The sequence below is a fragment of the Serinus canaria genome, chromosome 3 (genome assembly GCF_022539315.1).
Source record: "Serinus canaria isolate serCan28SL12 chromosome 3, serCan2020, whole genome shotgun sequence".
NCBI classification, from domain to species: domain Eukaryota; kingdom Metazoa; phylum Chordata; class Aves; order Passeriformes; family Fringillidae; genus Serinus; species Serinus canaria.
In genome coordinates this window covers 82,266,495-82,288,946 of record NC_066316.1, presented here as the reverse complement: position 1 = coordinate 82,288,946, position 22,452 = coordinate 82,266,495, and the positions used below count along the sequence as shown (strand labels likewise).

Below are 22,452 nucleotides of genomic sequence, written 5' to 3'. Positions count from 1 at the left end.
TCACCAAGGACTATATCAACAATAGCTCCTTTGTTTTGAAAAAACAAAAAAAGAGGAATAAGCATAAGTGTACTCTCAGGAAGAAAACAGATTTCTGAAAATACCATATCCAGGTGTCTTTCTAAATAAGTATAATCAGCATGAAAGCAGAAAAGGATTTCACAAAATTAAAAGAGGAAACACACTCATCACCAAGGCAGATTTATACCACTTTAACTCCATTTTTTTAATTCCAAGGTAAACTCTTCTCTAGCTAAATTATGGCACAGATTTACAAAGAACAAAGTTTATGCTGGTATAATTCCATTAATTTTGTCATTTTCAGGAAAACTTGTGGTTTCATCTGGAATACTTTTACATGAGTAATGCATGCTGACCAACTAAGGAGTAACATAGACTTGTTTCACAAAGATTCATGTTTCCCAGGCTTCATCTGGAAAAACATCTTGGATGCATGAGGCATGAGGAATGATAAGCTATTAGATCATAATTGAGTCAAAAAAATAAACTTTTATGTATCACCCTACCCATGTTTTGATTACTGTGCTTCCCAGCTGCCAGAAAGTACAAACAGGAGTCACAGAGGAGACAGTTCAAGTAGCTGACACCACCAGACAAACACGCTGCAAGGTCTGATGAGGGCTGAGACATTTATTCTCTGGAGTGGCCCCGAGGCTGAAAGGGACGAGCCAGAGGCAAGGAGGGTGGCAGCAGTGCCAAGTGCCCGCCCTGCAGCCTTCCTAGCCCATTTCAGCTGAGCTGGGAGGGGTGGGAGAATCATTCCTGGGTGCCCCATGGCCAGGAATACCTCTGATTTGAAGGAAAATGAGTCTTTGGAGGAAAGTAATGCAGCTGCTTTCTGGGGCCTTGCACCCAGCTGGGGAAGGCTGTCCTGAGACACAGCCACTCTCAGAGCGCTGGATTGAGCGCTGTGCCCTGTCATGATTCCTCTCATATTGTTTTACAGCTTTCTGCTCTCTTGAGTTAACCCATTTCAAATCAAACTGTGAGCTTCACATGAAGACAACGCTAGCAGTGTCACCATTAGCTCCAGTCCAAACCTCCTAAACATTTGTTTTATCACCTGACAGCCAGAACATGCCTGGAGAATGGTAAGGGAGGTGATGCAGATTAGCTGGTCTACCAAAGGTTTTTCACTCCTGCAGTTGGGAAATCTCTGGGGTTAGGTAAGCACTGGTCATTTCTTTTTGCTGGCAGCATAGGATCAGGCTGATAACCCACACGGTGGAATACACTGTGGACATAGGAACAACACTCTGGTATCTCTAGTAAGTAGTTCCTAAAGACCACTGCTCCTATAACAGTGCAGAGTCCCCAGCCAAGGTGGGAGAAAACTGCTGAAAGCAGCAGTAAACAGGAGGAGGTTGAAAATCGTCACAGGTCTTGCCTTGTTTGTATCCTCTCTATGACCAATCAAAATACTTAAAAATTATATATCACTGAGTAATATAGCATGGAAACTAAAGCCTTGCAAGCCTGCTTTAACCTAGTAATGAACCATGGGGCAAATAGCAAATACAATTAGGAAATGAGGAAGCCCTTAGCTTTCTACAAAATAAGTTTCAACTTTTCACTTTGAAAAGTTACTTTTTATTTCCCAATTAACTTGTATTTTTAACAGCTATGAGATGAGACAAAAAGATTAATGTCCCAAAAGCAAACTCTAAGCTTTGGGTGGAGGTAAACATTTTGCTGTCTCTTTCTGACCTGATGTGGATCTTGAATCTGTCTTCTTTTCAGTAGCCATAATTTGCACAGCTCTGATTTTGCTGAAAGAGCAAGCTATAGCTACGTTTTACATGTGACTAATTTATCTTTCTCTTGTTTAAAAAAAAAATACAAAAATTAATCACAATGTAGATACCCTTATAGATTTTATGGCAAGGGGAAAAAAATTAGACAGAGGACCTGTATCTTCTACAAATATAGTCTCCAAGAGACAGCAGTGTAAAAAAAGCCATCTGCAGCATCTCAAATTTCAACTGTCCAAAGCAGGGAGCAAGTTCCAAATCTCTGTCAGTGACTCCTTTGTAGGAAGTTTCAGTTGTTGATAGACACAGAGTACCAGCTTGCACATGAATGCCTTGTCATCTGGTGAGATGTGAATTTAACCCCCTCCATTAAACTGGGCTACCTTCCACCTCCCAAAATGTTCCTCCTCTGTGAAGCTTAATTGGTTTCAAAACAAGGAGTTAAAATAGTCTCTGATACTAAACCTGCCCTTGGGTTTCACTATCAATTTTGGTGGTTTGACAACAATATTTTTCCTATTGGAGAAAAAAATAAATTCTCTGGCTACACATATACTGGAGATTAACCATGCCCAGGACTCCTCTCTGGCTGTGAGGCCAGCTGTCCTGGAAAATGCTTCAGGCTCTTAAGCCCTCTTAGCATCCATAACATGTTGGCTGCATCCACACTGCCCACTGGGAATTGCTCCTAGCCCAGGCTGATTCCTGAATCGTGCTCTCAGATGGGTCGGGAGGGTGTTAAGTGGCCTGGCCAGAAGTGTGCCAAGGACCACTGCAAGAATGCAGCAAGAGTACAAACATTCACCTTCCAGTACCTGTGCTCATGCCCCCTCACTGTTTAATTTACAACCTTTCCTTTCCACAGCCTTTACAAACAAAGGAAATGGAAAACTAATCAGCCGTGCTAAGGGAAAGTGCAACTCACCATAAATACACAGTCTGGAGAGGGAAAATAAGCAGTGGGTGGTGGGAAAAGAGAAAAAAACCCGAATTTTTCAAGTTAGGTCAAAGCATGCAGAACTCTAGTACTTATCCTAGGGGCATATTTTTAAGTTGCTACTGAGGGATTTTTTGGTGATAGAGAGGTTCAGCAAGAGCAGGAAGAGACAGAGAAGCTGAAGCACAGAGAGAGGTTGCTCAACATCCCCACTTCACACCAGGCTTATCCTGGCTTTTGCTGGGCTTGGTGGCACAAACTTTGAGCTCTTTATGTCACTGATAAGGGGACACTGTGAGGCTCCAGAGTGGCCCTTGCCTTATTGAAAGCCCTGGCCTTCACTTGTCATTACTGTTTGCAAAGAGGTAAAAGGAAAGGAGAGTCTTACTTCATTCCTGGCAGTGCCAGCCCAGTGACTGTCATCATTTCCCTGTAATCCTGCAGGCTTTCCACTGACTTCAGAACTTGTGGCACAGAAAGTAGAGTAGTAAATGTCAGCCTAAATGATTTTAAAAATGTCTCACACTGCTGACAGGGAGCAGCACAAAAACCTGCAGATACCTCACCTGGGCGTTGAGAATGGCCTCAGCCACTTGAATAGTTTTCATTTTTAGGAACTTTATTTGCATGCCTCTTCTAACGTCATGGTTTCAAAATCCCTAGACAACAATTTCTTCACTTGAAAAGAATGAAGTTAAAGAGTTATCCTGCATGTACAGGTTGAGCTGGTTTTAATGGGTTTTTTAACTGCCTTTTAATGTTAATCTGCTTAAATCTTCACCTGGCCTTTTAATTCAGAGCAAAAATTCAGGCCAAGCTGAAAATACAGCATAGTTACTTTGAGTAAGGGAGGAAAGGAGAAGGAAGAAGCAAATAAATATTTCTGCATGGCCTTGGTCTTGCATTAGCATTACTAGGATTACCTGTTGCCAGATTCTTTAATGTCTGTGACATCTTAAAATCCAATTTCATCAGGGATAAAATATAAGTTAATTGTGTTTGTCTTGTTGCAACTAGCCAAACACCCAACCTTTCTTAACTTCATTAAAAAGGTTTAATTTTCTTTTCTTTTTTTTTTTTTTTTTTACTAGGAAGGATAGAGAAAAACTTTCTCAGCTGCTTTTCTTAGAAAGTAATTTCAGTTCAGAGCCATGGAAAGATATTAAAAAGAGATCCAGCAAATGGAGTGGGTGCTTTACAAGCCTGTGTGATGTTAAAGTTGTCTGCACTGGTATAAATTCATAATGCTTGTGTGACTTAGGCAGAAGTTTAGGTTCCATCCATAATCTGCAGTGTCTTTGAAATGGAGTCTGAGCTCTCTGAGGGCTGCAGGTCTGTCCTCCTTCTCCTCAGTCAGGCAGTTCCAGTGACCACTGCTAAAGCTCCTATTTATCAGGGAAAGCATCCCCTGCATTTCCTCCCATGGTAAAAGGTGCTGGGTAGAGGGTGGTGTTGGTCCAGTCTCCCTGTGAGAGTTCATGGCTGGAGGTCCCAGTTTTGCCCCTCTGAGTCAGCCCTAAATTTGGGCACATCAGTGAACTGACTGCTAAGCTGGGGCTGGATCCAGAAATGCATCATCACAAAGGCCGATTTTGCTGATGGGTGGGGAGGCAATAGCAGGTATTTGGCACCTCGTTATCAGCATCTGACACAGTGCCACACTTGGTGGCAAGTGTTAGGACATGGCAGAGGCTGTGGGACTGTGTCTGCCCCTCACAGTCTCTGCTATAACCAATTTTGTATTAATGAAGTCACAAACTGAAGTGGCTTTGTGCTGTTGGGACGGGTTTTCTACAAGGCATCAGACCTCTGCTGCAGGCACACTTCTGCCTGAGAGGGGCAGAGAGCACAGTATTTCTAAAAATACTGTGAAGAAATAGGTGAAAAGAGTCAATAGGTGACCCTTACTGAGCTCCCTAACTTGGAAATGAGCTCATTTGGTACTCCAGCTACAACCTCTCTTACTAAACTCTTTTCTTAGGAGGAAGAGTGGGGAGAATTTGGCTGTAATTGTACAAAACAGCTAATTTAAGAAAGAGCAATAAAAATGGATCTACATCAGGTTTCTTTCAGTTAGGGAAGGTGAAACTAGAAACTTATTTTTATTGATGAAAAATCTGAAAAAAAAATTAATCATAAAACTTTCAAGTTCCTATTTCATATGAGGAGCTGAATGACAGAAAAGCAGTGGGGATCTCTGTCGCTGAAGGAAATTGGTGGGATGTCTCTAAATATTAAGGCAACACTGGGTTTTGGAATACAAATTTTCAAGAGTGATTTGACATTTCACAAAATATTGGTCACCATCCAAAAAAAAAAAAAAAAAAGAGAGAGTGAGAGGTATAAATGCAGATTGCATATTATTAGTAGGTCAGGTAAGAAAGCAGCATATAAGTACATTACTGGTTTTCTTTATTTAGTGAAAAGCTGTCTGACCCTGCAGTTATGTAGTGTCTCAGCATTCCTTATTTGTTTCCTTAAATATATTTCATTTGCCTTCAAGGAGATTTAGGTGACTGAGAAATTACTTGGAGCTGCTTCTCCTGTGTGGTGGACCCGGGGCCTTGGCAAGGACCTGGTGCTGTTGCTGCTGGCAGCTCTGTCATGTCTTGGCTCTGCTGTGCCCAAGCTGGACCAAGCTGTGGCTGGGAAAGGGAAGATTAGCCAGTTTTCCTCCTTTGAGGAAGCAAATCCACCTCTTGTCATATTCAAGGTGCTGTACTTACTTATCTTAAGAAACAGGATTTCATTTACTGTTTTGCGTTTCACATTCCATTTACTGTTTTACTCCCTCACTCAGCTTTAGATGCCCAGTGAAAGTGTCTGAGTGAGCTCTCTCTGCCACTGCTAAATGTGGTGCTATTCACTACAGATAAGAGCTTCTCCTTATCTGCATTTGTCCACAGGCAGACTGCATGAATCTCAGAGGTAAGAGGGGTTTTACAGACCTGCCCAGACCAAAGTTAGAGGTCAGCTCTCCAGAGCATCCAATAGCCAACTGCTAAGCACAGCTGTGCCAAAAAAGCAAGCTCAAACTAAACAGCTGAGCCTCCACTGTATATATACTGAAAATATTTCCCAAGGCTTTCAGAAAAGTTAGAATTAAATCCCCATGTTGAATAAATATTTCCTTACTTTTACTAATTAAGAATATGTCATACATTTAAACCTGAAAGACTCTGCTAAATGAAAGGGAATTTGAGGAATACATACACCCTATGCCTCTATATTAAATTATGCAACTCATTTAATGAAAGTAAATTCAGAAACATGGTATCCATCTTTTCAATTCATCCTGCACAATACCAGTGACTGAAAAAAAAAAACCAAAAAACCCCCCATAAATTCAAAACCAAACAATTAAAAAGTCAATCAGCAGTTTGTCAGTGAATTCTAGGCCTGCAAAACCACCCTGCTATGAAATGGCCAGAGAGTTTAGAGAAACTCTGTACAGCTGGCAGATGGCCACAAGCTCAGCCTAAGGTGGCTGTCAAGCTTACAAAAAATTATCTTTATTCTGATTCTACTTACTGGTACTGCTATTACTTTTTTGCCATCAAGAAAAACCAAAGGCCTGCATGGAAAAGTTCTCAGCAGCACATCCCAGTGTTGTGGGATGACTTGGCTGCAGCACTGGATTTCCAGGCACTAGAATTCACCCTGTGGAAGCAGCAAACACTAAGAATTTGACAAACCTTGGACTTGTTAGATAAGCATACATGTCAAAGACAAAGGATTACAATCAAAGGGATAGGAAAACCTAGAAAATAAAAATACTGGCAGAACACAACACTTAGGATTATGGTACAAAAGTCATGAACTGGTGTTGCAAGTTCCCCTGTCCTCTGCTCAGCCATGGTGTTACACAGGGTCTTGCAAAGGATTTCTGCAGGTAGCCAAACAACTATGTAAGTAAGCAAGAACAAGGTTGGGGAGCTCTGTGTAAAGACTTGCCACTGACTGTTCTCTTATACCTTGAAGATGCATTTGTAGAAAGGAAAAAACCCTGAAAATTGTTTTTCTCTTTGTGTATTCAAAAAAGCTGAGAAGTGCCATTATATTAGTCTTTCTCAAACCTCAGAGAAACTTTTCCTAATGTCTATAGAGGCAAATATTAAATAAATGTCTTGCTGAAATAATGGAACAGTTGTTGGACTTTAAAACACATGCATATTTTTAAAAGAAAGAAAGAAAATACTGGGAGGGGGAGCAATTTTTTTTTTTTTGTTAACTGTTTTGAAGTCCATAACTAGAAACACATCGTTACCAGTTTGTACTCACATCAATTTTATATCAGAGAAAAATAAAGTTTTGTTTGTGTAACATTGTTAGATAAAACAGTAACTACATAAATTTAAGAAAGCGAATCGGTTATGCCAAGTTAGCCTCAATTAGCATTATGGATGACAGTTTAAGGAGGATTATGTGATGTATTGCAGGTTTGAAACAACTAAAAATAGAAAAGCTATGCAAGCCATAAAAATTGCACAATGTGCAACTTTCAGTTCCAGGAAGATTGTGTTTGCAATCCTTGACTACAAATGGAGTTGCTTTCTGACTGTTGGGATAGATCTTCTGGGGCCATAATTAATACAGACAGTCTCAAGCTTTCCAAATGACTCAGACATTTAAAAATATTATATGATATTGGGCTTAAAGCAGTGAAATTTTTACAAAATAATTTAGTGTTTGCCTTCCAGTTTCTGAGCTGGGTTCACAGTTCCAAAGTATGTTCTAGCACCTTGAGGAACTTTAAAACTGGAAATCAAGAATGCTGTATAACCAATGTGATACCAGCAATGGGGCTTTTAAAAGACAGGAAAAATCCAAGATGAATATTGTAAGACATGTAATATGGTCACAGGATTCCATGGTGCCTGCTGCAGAGTTCCTTGTAACACTAAGTCCTTAACTCAGGATGCTTATTTTTAACTCATTATGCTAAAAAAATTCAGAGAAAAGAATGTGCATTGAGGATGTCCTTGGGAATTGTCAACAGTCCCCAAGGGCTTTAACAGCTCTGCAATTCAGATGAGCCTTTGAGAAACCCTTGGCTTTCATGTTCACGTGTTCACTTGGTTTGAAATAAGTCATTTTGGTTACCTCCTGGAGCTGACACCTGCAGAAAGCTCAGGTATTGCTTTCCAGCCATGCTATTGCAACAGCATGTCCTGAATGTAATTTATTTAGGAGTGTGGCTCCACCTGTGAGCTGTGTCAGCAAAACAGCCCGTGGTGTGCAGGAATACCTGTGTCCAGGGATGCTCCCAGGGCAGGGCCTTCACTAGAATCTGGGTCCAGAGTGGGGAGGAGGGAGTCGAGGGTAGAGGTGTCCCTGTGCCATCGCTCTGCTGCTCCCACCTGGGGCTGACTGGGGTCCCTGCTGCTCCCTGGAGAAGAGATAAGGCTCAGGAGCCACATGCCAGGACAAAGAGAGAAGCAGCATGTTCTGCTCTGTCTGCCAGCCAGCCTGCAGGCCAGCTAGAAAACACAGGCTTCCAGACCTTAAGTGGCTTGAAAATACTTATAGTTTTTATTTAGAGACTCCTGTTGGCTTTATCCTTGTGTTTCCAAAGCCATGACAGTGCACAGTGTCCTGCAGAATCCAGGATACACAAGGTGAGGCATTTGTAGGACTGATACAGCAACTGGGTGGTGAAACCTCAGACTCCCTTTGCCTCCAAAGAGCTGTACCACAAGTCAGAGCCTTCTGCTGTAATTTGGCAATCGACACCAAGAAACCCCTCCATCCCAAAAAAAGCAGTCCTAATGGGGGAAGGAAAAAGCTGGTAGGTGATGTGCTGGGTTCCTCACTGAGTAGAGCAGTTCTGCAGAGTATGTGCAGGGCAGTGACACAACTTGGTGACAGGAGAGCAGGGTACCAGTGACACTGCAGGCGGTCTGCAGAGCCCTGCCTGCTCAGGGGGAACACAGGATGCCTGCGGCTGGCTGAGCTGCCAACCTGATGCACAGCAAGACATGGTTTCTCTCACAAAACAAAGGAAGACTGGGGACATGGTGACAACTCCAAATGCTGTGGAGATGTAGAGGACATGCAGGGAGCCAGGAGTTTTGCTCCAGGAAAGTTGGGATGTTGCTGGGCATATAGAGATCCGAGCCATCGCACTGGACAAAGGCAGGGTCTCATGATGATAAAGCTCGTCCATGCATTTGACTGGGTTGTCTGAACAAACAGAATCATGGACTCCCTGAATTCTGCCCTGACCCTCCTCTCTGAGCAGCATGGTTATGGCATAGGCCAAGTTCTGCAGGTCAAATGCATTCCAAACACAGCTGGCATGGAAACACCAGGGCCCATTGGTCTGTGCTGCATGCAGGCAGGCTCAGTGGCAGGACTCAAAGAGATTCTGAGGGCTGTGAGACCATAGAGGTCTTTCCTGGGCAACGAAAACATGGTGTTCTTGGAAGCTGTGATTTTTTAAAATAAAACAGTAACAATTTTGTTCAACTCTACAAAATGACTGTTATTTACATAATTTATATAGTTCTAATAACAGAATAGTCATACAAGGAACTAATATTACCATTCAAGGAACAGAGCAAAACTACTGCACTAATTTAGTAGCAGTCAGAGCAGTGTTTGACCCATTTGCCTATTATTTCTTAACAAACTGTATGTGAGTTCTTGCAAAATAGTGAGTATCAGCTTGCAATTTGTATCTTTTTTCCCTTGCTCTGCATGGAATGAACAAGATCTTTTGGAATATGGGCAATATAAGGAGAGATACAGTAATGAAATCTTAACCAGCTGTAATTGGTGCATACATATTAAGAAAAACTTCAATTTACAGAAAGGTTTTTTTTACTGGTATTTTAATTTTCTAGAAAATTTGCTTAGAGAACTTCAATCTTGAGTAGCAGCTACTTCTTGGAAAAGATTGAGCAATTGCCTATCTATTTATTTATTTATGAATAGTAGAAAACATTTCCTACATGTGCAAGAATTCAGGTTATCACGCTGTTATACCACAAGCCCTGAATCATATCTCTCATGACAACTCACAAGAAGCAGAATAGAGATAACTTGTATGAGGCACATGGGATTTACAGTAATTAATTCTTTGGCATGCGAAACGTTTGTCCTTCAAAAAAATTCAGTGAGAGTCTTTTTCCTTAATTTCAATGGAGGAAGAATCAAGACTACTCTCTTTAAAAGTTTCTAGACCTAAAAAAGAAAATGAATCATGTTTTTGTAATGAAGAGCTGATTTTGCAATGCAGTTTACACAATGTAAGAAACAAAGGAGAGTTTGCTGTCAACAAGCACATACTAATTATTAAGATACAAAAAGGGTGGACCAAGGCTTAGTGGGTCAAATTCTGACCTCATTTGCCTTTACTCTTCTGAGTTTAAAGATGTTACTCTGGATTTTCATCAGCCTCAATGAGATTGAAGTCTGATGTTCTGTAAGCAAACAAAAGTGGCATTATTCATGATTTGCAGAAACCATCTTCACAGATGACATTGTTTAAATTAGGCACTTAAGAGTACTTTCTTTCCTTTATTTATTGTTTTAAAGTAATTTCACAAGTGTAGTAATAACACCTATATCTTAGCAAGAAGAGACATCCTGGAACACAGATAGGACTTAAGTAATTTCCATCCTCTAATACTTGACCAAGCAGCAGGATAAGGTAGACACAGTATACTCTTTGGAAAAGCTTTTTTTTCATTAAGCATTAAAATATCTCAATAAAATATTAATGCCTACACATATCTTCTTCATTTTAAATAAGCGATGACATAGTAAATATAGTGAGCAAAAGAAAGAGTCAAGGTGAATATCACTGTAGCACTTAGAGTATTCCCCATTATACAACATTGTGTTGTTTTAAGAAGCCCATGAGATTTTGCTGCTGAGCTGAATACTGGTACAGCTGATACTTCACTCACAGACATCACACAGGTGCATCAAAATGCTCCTAAACCCCTGGTAGGCTAACGAAAGACAAAGCTTTGGTTGCAGACTTTCCACCAAGAGCAACTTAAACCTAGCAGGTCTGAGATAACATCACAGCTTTTTGGGCTGCCTTTTCCATTCCAGCTGTTGAGAGTTTTATCATGCGCACTAAACAGAGTAATTTTTGTTTGTTACTCTCAGCAGAGCAGTAAGAAGCTATTGATTCTCTCTAGATTAGTTTTGGAGAAAGCCTCTCATCTTTCCTTGTTCACATGCACATGTTCTTTCTCCCCCAGTGAAGCATGGATCAGGAAACCAAATGTAGCATAAAGCTGAAGTTTTCTTTGGCAAGTTTGCCAAGAAGCCCTAATGAAAGGGGTCAGTGAAAGTCCCCATATTCCCATTGCTCTACAAGCCACCATTCCCAGGACTTTCAAAGGAAAAGCCAGGGAAAGCAAAGAGGTCTCAAAGCTGCTTTTCACTCCAAGCTCCAAGCCCCAGCAGCTACACTGGGGATCATACAATGAAGGGCAAGTCCTGGGCAGACAGTCTGGTGGGCTACTGTGAAGGTCTGGCTGTGCACATTTAGTCAGAATGGGACACAAAATGAAGCTGATTTTGTCAAGCACCCTACACCCCACCAGCACCAGTGGACAAGGCTCTGGGATGCAGGAAGGGGCACTTCCTTCCCATAACCCACAGGCCACCATGGGGGCAGGAGTTGTGTGACAGCTTCCACTACTAAATCAACCCTTTGACTATCACTGCTATCATGAGAGTATTTGTTAGAATTACAGTTCCATTTAGTTTATTATCAGTGCCCCAAGAACCCAGGACCCCACATCAGCCCCAGTCCCAGGATTGGCACACAGCCCCACACAGCCCAACCCTGCCCTGCCTGCCCATGGAGGCCACCAAGCTGGGCCCACTGCCCATCCTGGGCTCCTCCTATCACCAGGAATGTGCCTGATGCCAAGGCCTGGGGCTGTCCCCAGCTGTCTCCCGCTGGTCTCTGTTCCCCAGGGGATTGCCATCCCCAATCTTCAGAAAGCTGCCACTCCTCCATGTAATTCTTTAATTGTCTACTTAACTGCTTGTATTCACAGCTGGGATTCTCCTTTGCTCTTGTTCAAGTATTTTAAAAGTTTTTCATTTTCACTGATCTTCATATGTGCATGTAGTAGCTTAAATTTGTGCTTTGCTTTTCCTATGGTATATTACAAAAGCTCTTTTTGCCTTCTGCCACGGGACAGAAAAAGAAAATCAGACTGTTTATTCCTGAGAAAAGAAGGACTGTAGAAAAAAATATGCTCCCCCAGTACCTCTCCTTTACATTTACAGACATCCTGTTCTGCAGTGAGCTTGATGCCAAGCACTGGGATGTCAGGCTCAGAATGACTGGGGAAAAGTTTCTCTCTGAAGCTCCCTTTGAAATTTGATTAAGCTATCAACTCAGTAAGGATTACAAGTAAAGATTGCTGTCACAGTCTTAATAGCTGGCAGGCAGGAGTCTCCTGGAGTTCTCCAAGAAGCTATGGCACAAGAGACCAGGGGATACTGGATTTGACCAAACACACTTTTCACTGTGGTCCTGGGAGGTAGTGGGATCCATTGTACCTACATTTTCTCCTGCTTTCCATTGTCTCACACCAACAGGAGCACTCTGCAGAGGTAATTCCAGGGTAATTCCAACCCTCTGAACTCTGTAACTGAGATTTCTTAAGGGCAACATGTGAATGCAATGGTGCCTTCTCCAGGAAAGGTTCATCACATATTATACAGTGTTCATAGGAATTTCCCCAGTCATGAATTGCAAAACTTTACCAAAGAACCTTTCAAGATGCCAGACCCATTTCTTCAATTATCACTGTCAGAAATCTAATGAACTGCGTACAATGGTTGCTGAAGGTCTCGACCAAGTAAAAATTTTGATTTATTTCCCAGCTTTTGATTGAAACCCTAAAACCTTTCATACTGCAATTTCAATCAACAACTTAGGGAGGCAGGGGGACCCACATTATTCTAATGAAGATCCCCTCAGAAGGTTCAAAACCTTTACTCAACCTCCTAAATATTTGGCACAGCACATCCTTGCAAGCCTGAAATTATTACTCTGTTTGCTATGGTTTCTTTTATTGTGCTATTATGCAAGACTGTTGTACTTTGTCATTTGTAGCACATTACCTCAGACTTGTCCAGGTACAAAGATGGACTTCTGGGATGATCAGGGTAATGGTGAGCCTATCATATGAGAAGACAGAATGAAGAGCTTGGCTTGTTTAACTTGGCAAAATAAAGGCTGTTAGGGGATCCAGTTGCTGTGTATAAATATATCACAGAGGCAAACATCAGGGAGATGGGAGAGCCATTTCAACTAAATGACAGTGTTGGCAGTGGAACCCAATGGCAAAGATTGGCCAGAATTCAACCTATGTGAGAGACCAAAAACAGGTTCTCACATGGGGCAATGAGATTTGGGAACAATTTTCCAGTTGGAGAAACAGCAGCAAAACTCCTAAATGCAGTCACAGTGGAACTTGATAAGTGTATGAAGGGGATTATAAAACATGATTCCTACAATATTATAACAATAAATTTGATGACACATTAGATCCTTTCCAGTTCTGTGTTGCCATATAAAGCTATAATATCTCATGCAGATTCTGTAGACTTCAATCATCCATGCTTCAAAACAAGATACGCCAGCATAATTTATATGTTTCAAGCTATTTAAAAACAAACCAAACCAAACCAACAACTCTAACCAAATAGTTCAGTTTAGTAAGTGTATTTGTTCAGGGTAGGGATGAAACTTAAAATAATTTTCTCTCCCACAACAACAATAAATTCAATAGAACCCAAATGTATTACAAAATAAAAATATTTTACATTCAGTTGTCCACCACCAAAATTCCTAAGATTATTGATAATTAGTTCTACTTGTCATCTAGAACTGTTTAAGCTTTATTACAATTTTTATGAAATATTTTATCCATGGATTTAAAACCTTTGCAGCTGAAGTTCAACTGTTATTTATGGTATTCTGCTCTAAGCTATAAATTAATTAAGGACAAGAACATTTTTGTGCTAATGCATTTTATGTTGGAGGGTATCCAAAAGATATAGCCAAGGGAACAGAATTATGATTGTTTCTAATTTATGTTGGTCATAGCATGGGTTGAACACATGAGAGGGAAGACTTTTTAAAAACAGAGTCGTCTGGTTTTGGAGATACTTCATTTTTTTTCATGCTTAAAAGTTTCTTATGCTGAGCTTGAAGTAAAAACCCATGAACTCTATAAAGCAGAAAATTTCTTGGGTAAAAATAAAAGTTCGTAAAAATCTACTTCCACCAAAAGCAGTAAAATAGTTACATAAAAATTAATCATTTACGAAAAGTTCTTCTTTCCAAATGCAGAGAGCCCCCGTGACTGGGACCAAACTATAGCCATGACAGTACTACACCTGGTTTCACTTTCCTGTAGCTCCCTCTTGAAACTTTGATGAAAATACCAGCATGCTACCTTCATATAATGTGTACTGGCTCAGTGAAGGCAAATTTTACTATGAAGATACCCCAAAATTACTGTAATATCATATCTTATGGTAATTAATAATATCAAATTCTGATTCACTCTACTCTCAACTAAGATGTTTCACAAACCTAGCTTGAGGTTTCCTGGGCTTATTAGCACTTCACTGTCTTAGCCAGCATTAAAGTTAGTAAAAAATCTCTCACCACTTTCTTGTGAGCAATGCTGAATTCAGCTCTCAAGATTCAGCATTAGACACTGAGGAAGAAAGTATCCAGGAGAATGGAAAACATGTCTCCATTGTCATCAGTTAATGGATGGCTTAGGACCTGAATTACTGACTTCTAACATCTTTTCCTATCTTATATAAAAATTCTTCTGAAAGCATTCTAACTTTCTGACTTTAATCAAAGACAGTTAAAATCAATTGACATATATTTACATAACTTTGCATGCATTTCTTCATTTTAATTTTTTTTTTAATCAGATGCATATTCACTTATATTGTGACGGAACATCCACCCATCCATCTTCTCTAGCCTCTTGCTATTCAACATCCTTCTTCCATGCCTCTTCAAGACTTTTTCTCTCAAGTAAACAAATCAAAAGTTTTGCTTTGGACTCTGATATTGCTGGTGATTTTCATGATAGCCTCTGTCCCTACTCCTATTTGTGCTGGTTTGGCTGGGATGGAGGTAATCACAGGAGCTGGTATGGGGCTGTATTTTGGATTTGTACTGGAAACAGGGCTGATAACACAGGGATGTTTTCCTTACTGCTGAGCAGAACTTGCACAGAGTCAAGGCCTTTTCTGCTCCTCACCCCACCCCACCAGTGAGGAGGCTGGGGGTGCACAAGGACTCGGCAGGGGACACAGCCAGGGCAGGTGACCCCAACTGGCTAAAGGGTCATCTCATACCACATGGTGTCACCTTTGGTATATAAAGCTAGGGGAGGAAGAAGGGAAAGGGGGGACATTTGGCGCAATGGCATTCGTCTTCTCAAGTGACTGACACCCATGATGGGGCCCTGCTCTCCTGAGGATGGCTGAACACCTCCATGCCCATGGGAAGTGGTGGATGAATTCCTGGTTTTGTTTTGCTTGCATGTGCAGTTTCGCTTTTCCTGTTAAATTCTCTCTATTTCAACCCACAGATTTCCTCACTTTTACTCCTCTGATTCTCTTCCCATCCCACTGTGGGGAGGAGCTGGGTGGCTGTGTGGGGCTGAGCTGCCAGTTGGGATTAAACCATGACACCATTATTTATGATTAAGGATTTAATCAGAAGAGAGGCATTTTTCAAGTTCCTGATTTGCCTCCATGTGACACATACACATCAAAACAGCCATGTTTCCTCCTTAAACTGCTACTTTTGTCTCAAGCAAAATTACTTCTTGATTTGAGCAGAAACTGTCCACATGCTTTGAACTCTTTCAGAAGCAAATTTGTAATGAGTAAATGAAGACTGAACAATTTTCAGAAGACTGATACTCTGAAATATTTTCTCTTACAGGAGAAAAATGTCTATGCTAATTTTAAGAAAAAAAAACTTGATCCATATTCAAAAGAAAAAGTTATATACTGTCTGACACTAGATTCTGGATTTACACATTATTCTGAGAAATTCTGATACAATCCTCACAGACCACATTATTTTGCTCATGTTTGTATGTCAGAAACAAGACGTAGCTTCACCAAGAAATCTCCAGCACTGAAGGTTTTAAGTCCCTATTGTGGCTGGTCAAAGTATAGTAGAGCCTCTGCAAGGACTGCTAGTTTCTGTGCTCCTCTGAAATATTAGTGAGAAACAATGTAAGGATGATCAGAAAGTGTATGATACTAACTCTAGGTTTAGAGCCCTGGACAACAATTTCATGTGCTTATGTGCTTTCTTTTTTGTTTGTTTGTTTTCATTTCCTGTGGAGGAAAAATCTGTTCTCAAGGATCTCTCAGTTATCAGATGATTTCTGTGCATGATGGGAGCAAGAGAGCGTTTGCTTTGGCTTTCTTTGGTCATCCACAGCTCAGGGATCTGAGCTCTGGAGGGCTCTGGCACTGACTGTCTTCCATCCTGGCTGTGACTGGGAAGAGAGCCAGAAAGGTAAGTGACACTGACATCTTTCAAACCCATAGAGTTCTACTGGAAAACTAGTCTATGCTCCTATCATATTCTGGCACCTGCTCTCTTTTGCTGATTATTGTTGCTTTACATGGGCTTTGAAGCAGTCTCCACCAACAAACAGAACAGGATGGTTCTTCACACACTGAGGAGCAGAATTACAGAATGCCTTCTCCACGAATGCAGAAGTTAACAAGACTTGGGAGGAGACATTCTTGGCACAAATACTCACTTATGGTTGCTGCCAGATAAACCACATCAGGTTAGGGCAATCTCTTGAACTGAAAATAGCTGGAGACAGAAGGAGTGCTTTGGGGAAGTTTTAAATCCTTGCCATGCACTTGCTTTCCCCTGCTGGCAGTTTTCAGCTGCTGGTTTGTGTGTTGGTTGGTTTGTTTGCTTGCCCAGAGTGGAGCACAAATGCAACCCCCAGCTGCCACTAATTATGCTGCAGATTTCCTTGCAGCTGATTGAATTTCAGGGGTTCACACAGAGAAGGCTTGAACCTCACTTTGGGAAAAGCAGTGGTGGCTTACTACTAATTCAGTCGACTTCCCTCTCTTCATCTTATTGCTTATGACAAGACATGGAAGTAAAACTGAAGGACTTGATGCTCAGCTATTTTAAATTACTGTGGCTTGGCTGGTACCCTTGAAAGCAGGCTTCTTTGTCCCACTGTAGTTGTGACATGAAAAGCATACTGTTATCTCAGCAAGGATGGTTTATTGAACTGTTTGGTACAAATACAAAGGACTTCTATTTTTAGCAGCAAAACTGTAATTCATACCCTGCAACAACAAAAGCCAACTGTATCTTGAGCTGAGGTACACAAAAAATTATAATACCACCCGGCAGGTATCTGGAGCTGACTTTTGTTAGTCTTAAACCACAAAAAATTTATTGCCATTACTAAGCAGTTCAAATGTGAAAGCTATTCTTGCAAAACAGTCACTAATGAGCCTGCAAATAAGAGCAGAACAGCAGGGAACTGCAAAACGTTATCTCAAAAGTACTGGCCTCACCCTTAAATGAAATCCAAAAGCAACTCTTCCCATGGACAGAAAGGAAGGGCAGAGCACGTTGCTTGTTGCTGGGCATGTGAACAAATTGCATACCATAGCTCAGATGTCACAGCACTTTTTCAACAACACTTTTAAGCTTCTGCTAATGCCTCAAGCACCTAAAATTAAAGGTGAAATATCTTGGATAGGGAGGATCTGAATCTTATGTATCTTTAGATATTTATATTTATTGATGTAACAGTTTTTCTCAGAAACTGTTCTGTTGAATTAGTGCTGGAGCTGCAAGTTTTTAAACAATCTGTATCCAAATTTTTGTAAAGCCAAAAAGACTATTTAAGATAAAAGCAACGGAAACATAAATTATGTTTTCAGAGCTACAATTTAAAAGTGTAGTGAGTTCCTTCTTAATTGCAGAACAATCTTATATCTGAAATCATTAGCAATGTTCATGGTGCATGTCGCAACTAAAATTCCATTTAAGCATATTTTTAAAATTATCTCTTCTTTCACTTAGCCATTTTGTTCAAGAATCCCTTTCTCATGGATGGGTTGGTAAAAAATGCATCACTCAAAGCTCTGTAAAGAATGCAGCCTCTGCTCTGCTTTATGTCAGATCATTTCATCAGCTCTTGGAGAAGGATTTGAAAGGCATGTTGGCAGATCAAAGTCTCTTGGTTTGCTCTAAAACTGTGATTTTTCAAGCTTTAACAAAACATGCATTGAACATAGGGCATTGAAAACTTATGGAAGAAAATGGGTGGTAATTTTTGCTTCATGCTACCATTTCAGGATGGAGCTGCCTCTGTGGCTCTGTTGCACTTACAGGAGTGAGTGACTCCTGGGGCTCTAAGGCACCACCACAGTCCTTCCACAGGAGAGGAAGGCCAAGGAATTCATCTGGTCAGTCCTCACAAGCTGCAAATTCCAATGTTCTACTTTTGCATGGAGAAGAGTAGAAGGTCCTGCAAGGCCTGATGTTCCCACAAACATGAGAGTTGTGTGCTCTATTCTGCTGAAGACGAGGGCTCAAAGCAGTTCTTTGAGTTTCTGGTTGGCTTGCTGGCTGTTTACCATTTAGTTGTTGATGTATCAAGAAGTTTTGGGTTTGTTTTTTTTTTTTTTCCTGATGGAGCTTAGAATTGCCTGTATGAGTTTTTTGTGTTACTCATTGAACTGCCGTTCAATAAAAACCAGTCCTCCAAAACCACATATGGTTAAAATTAACATTTTTCTTACTGGCATTTTTTTTTCTTGCTTAAATGTTGCCTTTTGAAAAGGAGATAGTCCTGTAAAATCACATGCCCAATTGTGCTTGTAGCTCTAAGCACTGTTTGTCCATAAGGAACTAAGAGGACCCAATGAGGTGTTATTATCTTAGACTCATCTGACTGAAGCATCATCTGCTGTGCTCATTAATGAAGGTAGTTCAGGTGGAAACACTGATCCCTGAGATTTATTAAAATTGTGTTGTTTTTACTCATCTAATTAAAAGAGAAAAAGGAAAGTAGATAGTAAAAAAAAGATGCATACAGAGGATATGTACTAAAATAATGCCTAAGAAACTAACACAAAAAATAAGTTTAAACATGTGTCACAAAATTTTTTCCAATGTTAGAATTTTCCAGTGTTAGAAAATGCTTGGAAAACAGTCTCTCTAGCTGTAATCTCAGAGAAGTCTGATTCAATAATAATAAAGTATAGCTTTATAATGCAGAAATGTTTTATGAGATTGTTCAGATGATCCCAGGCACTTGGTGTGCTCAGGTGAATGTGACATGAGGATTACATCTAAACTAGGAGATTTAGCAGGGCCAGGGCTTGGTCAAAATTTTGGCATGGACTAACTAGGAGTCTTCCTAGAATGGTTCAGGAGTTAGCCCTGCTTGGGGATTAACCAAGCCAGAGTTTGGCAGCCTGAACATAGTGAACCTGTTCTGAAGTCCATGTTTAATAATGTAGGTATGAGCAGCTGAGGGTCAGAGAACCAGCTTTGTGTCACCCACATATTTTTAACTGTTTCTGTGTGGCTTTCAAACTGTGAGAAGTGGAAACAGAGATTTTTGCTTTACAGAACTGCAGCAGAACTGCAAAGCCCTGGCTTTGGAGAGGAGGGGAAGCAGGTGAGGAACACTGAGACAGAGGGCACAGTCAGATGGAATGAATTCCTTGGAGGAGAGCAGCAGGGAAAAGAGGAACAGTGAGCATGGTAAAAATATGGGAACAGCAGCTGCCATAGCTGTTTCTACAAGAGCAAAGCAGGTTGAGCAAGTTGCCTTAGGAGCCTGCCCTGTGCCCAAATCCAAAGGAAGAACTGAGAAGACAGCTCTGCAGGGAAGAGTGGTACCTTGCAGATGGGAGAAGTTGGAGAGTTGCAGCTATTAGAGAGGAACTGGAGATTGAACACTTCCAAAGCTCACAGCTGGAAGATGAGCTGGGGTGGATGCTGGGACCCAGAGAGAAGTCCACCTTGCTTCTCAGGCAATGGTGAATGCCAGACAGTGCAATAGCACAAATCTTACACCACAGAAAGACACAAACTGAGATAATTCTGATTCTGAATATGAAGCAGCTGAAGATTGAGATAAATTCCTAATAAAAGCATATTTACCCTGGCAAAGTGTTAGTATGATTGTTGATTATTTTCTGCCTGGCAGAGAAAGGCAAGAATTCCATCGCACGGCAAAAGTGATGACCAATATTTGTTGCTGGCAAAGAAATCCTGACAGACAAGGTACAACAATATCACCAAAGGACTTATCACTGTGCTGCTCCTCACCAGTGACCCTCCCTAGCAGCTAGAGCAATCATGCCAACCACACATCTTTTGCCACCCTGGCATAGGCTCTGCTGAGGAAGTACTGTTGAAACAGAAAAAGCAAGGACTTTCACCTCATTTTGTTTTGAGTTGTAAGCTGAAACACCAGAGGAAGAGCCAGTGGTGCACAGAGGGGAAATGGCATGTGCCTTAGTCACCTGCAATAGGTGAGACAGCAGGAACTGGGACAGCTTTCAGCATGTGTGGGCTGTTCTGAGAAGCTAGTTACCAATCTCTACCAGGTATCTCTTCACAAGATATCCTTGGTGGAATGCTTTGCTCAGTGGCTCTTAGCCCAGCATAATTTTCACAGGAAAGGCAAAAGTCAATTTGCTGCCATAGAGCAGTTTCCTGGCTGAATTTCAGTAGATCACTCTGGAACACAGAGACATTAAAGCTCTTCAGCAAAACGGTTATGGGATTGTTTTCACATGGGCAAACAAGAATTTTCTCTCAACTAATTCTTGGAAATGCTCAAAGCATTCTAGCTGAAACTTCCAAAAACAATTCAGACTCAGCCAGACATCCAGCCTGAACAACTGAAGTTTGGCAAAGCTGTAAACAACTGGGCTTCATATAAGACTAGATTTTTAATGAAAAGTGTCAGGCAAACTTAGATAGGGCTTTGTTATCAGCTTGCTCTGCAGTATGTGTTCTCTTCTACATCCCAGCCTAAAATTTCATTTGTAAATCAATTGTCATGACTGTTATATTATAGTGTTTAGATAGAGCATTTCATATCTGCTCACATTTATACTTCAAATTTTCATTTATTGTGAATTACCAGTTGATTATATACAGTTTACCAATAATAAAGCAAACTTTCTAATGAAGAGAAATCCATCAAGTGTCACCATTAATCAAGTTTCAAGTTATTGTCTAGATAAGAGAAATCTGTCAAATGCATCTCATGGAACACCTTGATTTTTACCAGTTTTTTCTTGACTTTAAGGAAGGACTTGCAAAGAAAATTTAAGAGAAATCCACTGAAGAGTCTCAAAATGTACCTAATGTTGATAAGACTGTTTATCAACAAATCCATTCCCTCCCTTCTGTGTTCTAAAAGAAGTATTTTTAAAGATGCTAAAAATAAAACCAGAGGTTTTATGAAATAAATTAATATATTTTTGTTTGTAGTCAAAACATCAGAAGGGGTGTCTGTTCTGACTTTCACTATCTTATTCTTGGTTGATTTTGTGGTTTCTTAGAGAATACATGAAAAAAGGATATGATCATGATCTGTGAGCTGACATACACAGCACATTCTCAGACATGCTCTAAGAAATTTCTAAATATTCCTTGTTATTATTTCAGCCAAACTTGCTAAGTTTTTTTTTTTTCTGTATTTGATCTGCAAATGTATTTTGGCAGCACTCAAAAAATATGTAAAAATAATATAATGTCTGCAGTTTATGTTTTCCTGCCTGCAGTGCTCTATGACAGCATTTTTAAGATGAACCAGTCTGACACTGCCAGACTTTTGTGCAATGTCCTTGGGAGTTTTGACCTATTAACTACAGCACATTTTTAGTGCAAGCTGTTTCAGGCAGGCTCATTTCCATCAAGAAAGTGTTTTGATTTGAGGGGTCACACAGATGAAATGCCACTTGTCAGAGTTAGAAACCAGATGATTCCACTAAACTGCAGGACAGAACTGAGAAGTTTTGCCTTCCTTGAGAAACCTGTGGAAAGGGAGTTGCACCAAAGAGAAAATGGATCCAGTATAACACAACAGTGCCTATATTAGGTATTTCTTGAACTGTCAAACACTACATAATCAAATATCATCACCTGACACAGAAAACTGAGGTTCACTGCTTTCTTTATAGAATAGTGACACTGTAGTATTTATTTGTATTGGCAGGTGTGGTTTTCAGTGGTGGCTTTGTGTTTGCTTAGGTTCTCTTTCTGCAGAAAAATGGGAATATGAGGTTACCACCAATATTCTCCAGCCATAAATCTGGTCCCATGGGCCCTAGAGAAGGGCTAGGACACCGTCACACTACCTGTAAAGGCTCAAGGATGTGCTTTTCTCAGCCCCTGGTGTTACAGCTTTGCAACCATCCTGCTGCTTGCCTTGTGTGGATTCCCACCACAGGAGAACTAGGAGCACAGCAGCCTGATTAGAGCCTGCAGCTGAAATTATGCTGGGCAATTTCTTCTAGTAAACAATTCATTCTGCCTAAAAGAATGGGTTTGAGTACTCTGAAGCAGATTTGGGTCAAATTCAGCATAAAGTTGAAAAGAAACCAGAAATGAAAATGGAATATATGAACTGCAGAAACAGTTCTTTTTCCTATTTCTGACATTTTTTTCTCCACACTAAGATCACA

The 22,452-nt window shown here is 40.6% G+C and overlaps 1 protein-coding gene across 4 annotated transcripts in view; it reads right to left on the bottom strand.

Moving 5' to 3' along the window:
* FILIP1 (filamin A interacting protein 1) overlaps window positions 1–22,452 on the bottom strand; it is a 102,049-nt gene that overhangs the window by 65,777 nt on the left and 13,820 nt on the right. Inside the window, exon 2 of one of the 4 annotated variants that reach the window (XM_030236045.2) lies at window positions 7,958–8,098. The exons of the other annotated variants lie outside the window; for them this stretch is intronic. The gene's annotated coding sequence lies outside the window, so the exon portion shown is untranslated. The remainder of the gene's footprint in view (window positions 1–7,957; window positions 8,099–22,452) is intronic. 4 annotated transcript variants of the gene reach the window in all.